We start from the raw sequence: 8,101 nt of genomic DNA on the forward strand, positions 1-8,101 counted from the left end.
TTTTAAAAACAATTAGTTTCTACATTTCTTGGATTCATTGGGGTTTTAAATTTTCTAGGAAATGGTTTAAGTGTATTAAGTATATTGTTGGAAATAGTATTTATATATAACAAAATCAGACATTCCATTCTGTTCCACAAATCTACTATACATAGTCTCCAGTAGGCACTGGTGCTACAGTATGGAGCCAGCCTATAGTTTAGTGGAGAAATAGACTCACTAACTAATCACTAATTCTGTATCATCTCATAAGTAGTGTGATTGAGGCATGCATGGGACACTTTGGGAAGCATTTTCACCCAGTTTGGTAGGCTAGAGAAATTTTCCCAGAAACTGAGTCATTGCTGAGGTAAAGAAGGGTGGAGAGAGCCGAGAAGAGGAATATGCCAGTTAGAAGAGCACGGGAACAGGCCTGGAAACATCGGGTGAATAGAAGTGACAAGTATTTTCTTACCACCATCGTGTCAACTACAAGACTCAGAATGGAAGGAGATAATGTGGACAGTAACAGGAGGGCTGGGCAAGAAGGAATTTGCACTCCCTGATTACAGAAGTGTTAAATTTGTCCTGTAGGCCCTGAAAACCTATTAAAGGACTTGTGCTGGAAGTGACATCTTTGTGGATCACTGTGACTCCACTGAGCACGAGGTTTAAAGGGATGGAGAGGGAGGAAGGACTAATGATTTTAGTTGAACCCTTAAATTGCTACTGGGAGAAAATCATACATAGGAGAAAGAAGTAATACCATAGCATTCTGAAAGGTGCAACTCGAGGGGAGAACAAAGCAGAGGCTTCTTTTGTGGCTCAGGTGGCGAAAGTTAGGGTACCAATACTCCAACAGGTACACTGATTGTTTCCTCCTTGTTTTATCTATAATGAGTGTTTTTAATGCTAGCAAGATTTAAAACATTTATTGAAAATCATAATTTAGAATTCAGCACCTTAAAGCTTTTTCAGTACGTGCACTAATGCTAAGAAAAAAATAAAGTTTTCAATAGATCTTTTTGGCCTGATTTTGGTATTTTATTTACATATTTGTCAGTTTGGAATAGCTTTAAGATTGCTAAATCCCAAAGAAGCATATACAATAATTTATACAACCAGTCTTCTAAAGGAGTAACTATCATCACTAATTCCTCTCAGATGCTTTAGTAACAACAGTGCGAGCTGTTTCATATCACAGCATTCAACCTTCCAGCTCAAGTGTATTAGTTGGAGATTTCTAAAATATACTTATGAGTACTCTTTTAACAAAGGGATGTCAGTGTCAGACTTTGATTTTTACACACATTAATTAAAACTTTGGCACAGAAATTCAGAGCTTTATTTAAGCAAGTGATAGCTTTTATCTTTGTATGATCCAAGATTTAGTTATTTTAGTGATTGGACTATATATACCAGGTTTTTTTCCATTTCTACACACATTCTAAGAATGTTCTTATCCCCTCAATATCCTCAGCCATACTCTAATTTAATCAGAAGCCCAAATTGGCATGAAGGATCCAACTCATACGTAGAATGGATGGAAATAACCACATTCACTCTTTCGCCTGTTTATGGTGGATTGTGAGAGTCACAGTCCAGGAGCATCTCATGTTGAGGCCCCCGTGGCCTGGTTCTCATCCCTCCAGATGTCTGCAGGTTTAGCTTCATCTTAGATATACTAAAACACTATCTACTTAATAAACTGCATTTTCTTCAGATAACTTGAGTGAAGTTCTGTCCCTTGCAAAAGTACATTCTAACATGGTACAATATTGTACCATTCTTGTACCATTCTTGTCGTCTATGGAAATCCAAGTATCTTTGTTACAAGCACATTTGCCACATTTTAAAAGTCACATATCTCCTTTGAAAATATTTGGAAAGATAGAAGGAAAATACTGAAAATATATCTTGCTGCTCAAATTGTCCTCATATCATGAAGAATATTTTTTGAATATTACACTTGATCACAAAAAACAACTATTGTTTAGAAGTATAATTATATCTGGTATTTATCTTGCAGTATAATTGAGGTATTTTAAATATCAAAATTAAATAAATTCCTTGTAAAATCACATTTTTAAAAACCCAGCAGATAAAGCTTTTAGGAGTAATTTTTTACAGATAACTTTTAAAGAAAGGAGCTATAAAGTATAGAAGAGTAAAGTAATTTTTTAAGTTCTGACAAAAAAAAATATACTACCTTCTTCAGATATACTACCACCTTCATGTAGGTAGCAGTCTTAATTCCCAAATCTAGCTCTATTGGTTTTTATCTTTGCTTTCTTCTTTTATTATTAGTTTAAAAATTTAGTATCTTTATTGGAGAAATTACCTTAAGACTTCACTATCATTTTTACTGTCTATGAACTAGACTTACTTGTATCTTTTCAGTCAATTTTTTTCCCCCATGGATACAAAGCAACTAAAGCAATCAGAAAAACACACCCCAGCACACCTGACAGGAACTTACCCATTTGAGACTACACAAAGATTTTTGTGTGCAAATATTACCAAGGTCTAAAGTACTTAAGGTTTTTAAAATTGATTTTCTTGGCTCATTTTGATATACGTAATGATCACACATCATTGGGAATTCATACCTGTACATAATAGTTCTTAATTCTTTTTTCCCGTTTCCCTCTCTTCACTTCCTCTCCCCACTTAAAAAATTTTGTTTCTATTGATTTCCTTCTATTATTTAAAATCTTCCCTTCCTTCCCTTCCCCCTCTCTTGTTTCCCTTCCATTTGAATATTTTCTTCCTAAATCCCAATACCTATCATCCATTTTCAAAACTAAGCTGTCAACCTCACACCCCATGGTGCTGAGGAGATGCCTGGTGAGTTGTAGTCACAGTTGGGCCCACAGCAGCATAAGCTTGAGCCCAATACTTGGCATAATCTTACCATAAGAATTCCACGAATCATCTTCCTTGTTTGATGCTCTTTGTTTAGATTCCCAATATGGTGAATGTCTCACCAGCACTGTGTTCCTTATTGGTACAGACTGAAGATTTAATTCAGTATTCAGACTTTGGAGGAGAAAAGAACCCTCAGTGAAAGGGAAAATCTGAAGACATTAAATACCCAACTTTCCATCACTTTTTAAAATTGGTGTTTTAAATTGATAGCTCTTTCTCATTATGCTTGGACATTTGGAATGTTTTCCTGAACTTTTTCCTGCAGAGAGTGATTCACTGAGAGTAAGACAGAAGCCTGACTTATTTCTGTAGGTGATCCTGGGAGAGGTGGTGTGGCAGAGGAGGAGATGGTCAAAATACAAGATTTTGTTAGCAGAGAAAAAATATTGTTGAAAATTTTAACTTTCCCAAGCTGTAAACAAGGTGCGTACAAGCTAATATTTCAGAATATTCTGGAAGTTGTCATGTCAACTTTGCTAAAATTTTCATAATTTCAGAGAGTTTTATGATAGTTCAAGTAGTCTGTTTTCTAGGTCAACTATGCCTAATCTTTCTTTTGTTTAAAAAAAAATATTAATTTCTCAGTCAGTTTAATAGCCTTAATGCGCTCTTCCTACTCCATTAAATATTTTTTGAACAGAGGTTTTCCTCAAATTTTGTAAATTACCATTCAGAAAGAAATACTGAGGGCCCTTAACATTTATGTTTAAAATGTAAACAGTACCAGCAAAAATAAAATCTACTGTTTAGTAGCTCCTTACTTAGAAAATTAAATAAGAAAACAAGAATAAGTAGAGAGAAGATCCTTAGGCTAAGGAAAAACTCCCATAGCTTATGGGAAGTGCACTTGCTCATCAGAATACCAGCTTGTCTAAGTTTTCCATCAGTCAGAGAAAAACATGAGAAATTCAGCATAAAACTCTGTGGTATTTGTCAAAGCAGAGTCAAGGGACAAAGATCCCCTGGAGACTAAACACAATTCTCCCTACATACTGCACTCTGGAGTTCCAGATTGTCAGGCTACACCAAATGGCAGACCAGATGGAGGTTTTTCTCCTGGGTCAGGAGCAAACACACAGAAAAACATCCCAGGTCCTTCAGATGGGGGCCTATAACTAAGGATAGATGACTGATGAATTCTGATCAAATTCTCTTCTTTATCCTAGTTCTTTATTCTAGTCTAAAATAAATTTTTGGGTACTGAGCACTGGTATTTCAACTCAGCATTTCTGAAATCACTGAAGCATACCACAGTGACAGAAATATCACCACCTACTAAAAAGATATAGCCCTGGAAGTTTAAGAAATTCTTTCCTTCACTAAACTGAATTTTTTCTCTCTAAATTTCCATTTCTGCTCCTCAGGGACATTCAGAGTGTGCGTGCTTGTATGGCAAGTCTTTCTAATATCAGAGACAGTTTTCATCCACCGTGGATGAGGTAAAGTCCAACAATAACAGGACAATAATTATATCAAAGGATTTTATTTCCGATGGCAGAGTTTTGCTCCTTCTGAAATGGAAAAGATTGCTCATACCGTATTTATTCATGACAGTTACATTCTAAAGCTTGATAAGTTAGCTGATGAAGCCACTTCCTCCCTTGAATTGTTCATCACTTGGATATAGATATAGTTTGTGAGCTATTGGGAAGAAGCCAGGATCAACACTCATGAAATGAGCAATAGGTTAGTGTGACACCCAGGCCACTTTGTCTGCCTGGTATTTTGACAAGAAAGTTCATCACAATGCAAATAGCAGACAAGAAAGACTTCCCTGTTAACTAACATGGCATGTACTGTCTTCCACGGGAACTGAAGACTAGCACAGTTGAGACTTAAGTGCCTGAGGAATAAAGCCAACCACAGTCTCGTGTGCTAGCTAAACAAGTACGGTGGGCTGAAAAGTTCACAAGCAAGAAATCAGAAGAGGGTGATGTGTCAAGAGAGCAATATGTCAAGAGAGCAAAGTGCACATCAAAGTCCACAGTAGGTCAGGCTAAGGTGGAGTGGCCTGATTGGATGTGCCGGGCTTGAGTTTTAACAGTTCAGCCTTGTCTGAGGAGCTCCGGCAGAAGGTCACTGCAGGTGTTCACAGAAGGCCCAAACTAGCCATACCGAACTAGCGGAGAATGCAGAGTCCAGGTAGAACCTTTCTCTCTGTCTGTGCTCTGACATGGACAGCCCTGCCCAAGGTCCAGCTGTAGAATGATCTCTATCTAGACTTTAATAGCTCTTTTTGGGATAAGCAGATAAGGGCCTGCACACATATACTATTTTCAAGGGAGAGATATGATTTTCAGAAGGCTTTGTATGTCAAATGAGGGATGGATATGGTCAGAGGGACTGCAGAGCTGCTGGAGAAAAGAATAGCGTTCTTCTGGTAGATTTTCCCCAACTTCTCCTAGGCCTACTTGGCATAAGTCACAGTAAGGTAATGATACTGTAGCAGGAAGGACTTTATTGATGTGAGTGACAGAAATATAAGTTAAGCTGACTTAGGAAATTTCTGTCTGGCTCACATGTCAGATAATTCCAGAGGCAGGATTCAGGTGTGCTGGAGCCAGCTACTTAAGCAGTGGCTCTAGGAATCCATTTCGGTCATCCCTCCCCTTTCACTTTCCATTTGTTCTCTTGGGATGACATGGTCACCAAGAGGTTAAGATGTTTACTAGAAGCACAAGGTTCATACTGAGGCCACCAGCTTGGTAAACTCTTGGGCTTCCTTCCTTTCTTCTCAGCAGTCCCTGAAAACTCCTCATCTTGAGTGGTGTGAGCCTTCCTTGATCTCATTCATATCAGTGAACATATAAATATGTGAATATATAAAGTAAAATGGAACTAGGATGCAGTTTCAGAGTAAAAGGGAAGAGATTCTGGGTAGGCAAATGAGTCTCCTACAGGAGACCAACAGAGAACCAATTGTGAGATAAGGTCCCATAATGACAGGACTTGCTTAGTCAGCCTCAGAGACTCACTTTATCATTTCATACTTCAGGGAGAGATTATCCTGTCCACCAAAAGGACAGGGAGTTTGTTCCTGTTGAACAAAACTCTGAAATTACCTGTAATGGAAAAAAAGACTGAAGTCAGGGAAAGCAGTTAGTTTTACCCAACTTCGTAGACCTGCTGAGCTGTCCAGGGTCGTAGAACCTTTCACCACCCCACCCCACCCCCGCTCTCCTGACCAGGTGATTGTGTCTGTTCCCAGAAGTTCTGCTTTCTATCCTCTGACCACCAGGAGAAGCAAGCATCTGAGGCCCCTTCCATGTTTCTGGTGGTCCTGCCAGCTCTTGGGGTCTTCGATCCCTGAGTCTTTCTCCATCATCACTCCCCTAGTTTAGATACCCGAGGTGGTTCTCACATGTTGCATTATCTTTATTTTTTGAGAATTTAAACATTAGAATCATATACAGAGCTAAGAGAAAGACTGTTTCAATTTCTATAGAAATTGAAAAGTGAAGTGGTAAATTCTTACCATGACTCATTCTTATTTATTATTGCCAACTATCTAGTTATTGGATCCACTTGGCCATTAGATTTCCTTATTACTCACCCATTTTTAGATGCATTTTTCACTTCAATAATTACTAGAAGTAATTACTAGAATTAATTCTCTTGAAGCGTCTTTTTTCCTAGTTCCCAAAGATATAGAGGAAAAAGAAAGACACACACTATTCTCTGAGATTTACTTTCAAAACTCTTGCTGTCCTGTGAAGGGATTTTGTTGACAACATCACCATTTCTTTCCAAAATAAGCCACTCCATGACCTTCAATGTGGACTGGGTCAGAGAATTTCTGTATGGAGGAAGACTGTGAAACCAGCAAGTAAAACTCCACTTTACGATTGAGATGAGCACAGTTTGGTTATTTCTAAAAGAGCAAATGTTGAGGACATTTTTTCAAGTAATATGAAAATGATATAGCCATAGTTATAATTTCAGAAATAACTTGGCTCCAATTATCTCTGACAAAGAGGGTAGCAAAACCAAAATTTTTATCAAGGTAGTTCATATATAATTCCTTAAAAAGTAATTTCTAAAGGAGATATATAACTTCTAAGCTGAGTAGGGCAATACAATTTTTGAATGATTATTTGCTAGGCAGTTACTTGAATCATTTTTTTAATCTCCAGAAAAAACAAGGGAGAAGATATTATGAGATCATCATCATCTTCATCATGCACAGGGTATAGTTAAGCATTTCGAACAAAACATTGAAAAACTTGGCCAGAGTTGCTCAGATAGTATATGCAAAGGAGTGAAATTTTCCAGGTCTGCCTGGAAACAAAACTTAGACTCCATTGCCGTGCCATCTCCATAAAATTTCATATTTTTAACTATTTTGTGTATTGACAATCAAAACATTTCCAAGCTAGTTTAAAGAATCACCTTAAGGTATTTCTTTCTTGATGGAAACAGGGTTAATTCTCTCCAGCAGTGGAATACATTTGGATGTACAGTATAGAGGTAATTACTTTAATTGCTGCCTTTATCTCTCCTCTTTTTATATCTATGATGTAGGGTTTTTACAGTGTGGGAGTTGCTGCAGTGTGGAAATGTTATTCTTTTTTCTGTGGACATTATTTCCATTCTTTGTACATTTCTCCTCCCTCCATCCTACCTTTATACCTGGAATTCATCTTCTACTTTTAGACTTGGTCTCTTTGCCACCCCACTTTCTATCACTTTGTATTTGCCTTATTTTTCCCATTGTTCTCCAGAGCGCTCACAGAGCTCTGTAGTTTCCTTTATTCATTTGTGTTAAAGAACTTTGCTTTCAATCTTTTTCAGTATTTTTAATATTTTAATCATATCTAGAGAATTATTTTCTGGTTGTCATCTGTTACTCCCAGTAAGGATCTTGAAATCTCCCTACCTCTTCTCCTTTTTCTTCCTCTTCCCCTTCCCCACCTTCTCCTTCTTTTTCTCCTTCTTCTTCTCTTTCTCCTTCTCCTCTTTCTCCTTCTCCTATTCCTCCTTTTCCTTGTTCTCCTTCTCCTTCTCCCTCTCCCTCCCTTTTTCCCCCTCCCCCTCCCTCCTCACTACCCTGTCCTCCTCCTCCCTCCTCCACCTCCCTCTTCTTCCTCCTCCCTCTCCTCTCTTTTCTTTCTCCTTCTCCTTCTTTTCTTCTTCTTCTTCTCCTCCTCCTCCTCCTCCTCCTTCTTCTCCTCCTCCCCCTCCTCCTGGTCCTCCT

The 8,101-nt window shown here is 38.0% G+C and overlaps 1 protein-coding gene across 1 annotated transcript in view; it reads left to right on the top strand.

The window, feature by feature from the left end:
• The window catches only part of Necab1 (N-terminal EF-hand calcium binding protein 1), a 164,060-nt gene that overhangs the window by 45,069 nt on the left and 110,890 nt on the right, over positions 1-8,101 (top strand). The window lies entirely within an intron of this gene.

Source organism: Chinchilla lanigera, unplaced genomic scaffold (assembly GCF_000276665.1).
Source record: "Chinchilla lanigera isolate Chin_1 unplaced genomic scaffold, ChiLan1.0 scaffold00016, whole genome shotgun sequence".
In the NCBI taxonomy this organism is placed as follows: domain Eukaryota; kingdom Metazoa; phylum Chordata; class Mammalia; order Rodentia; family Chinchillidae; genus Chinchilla; species Chinchilla lanigera.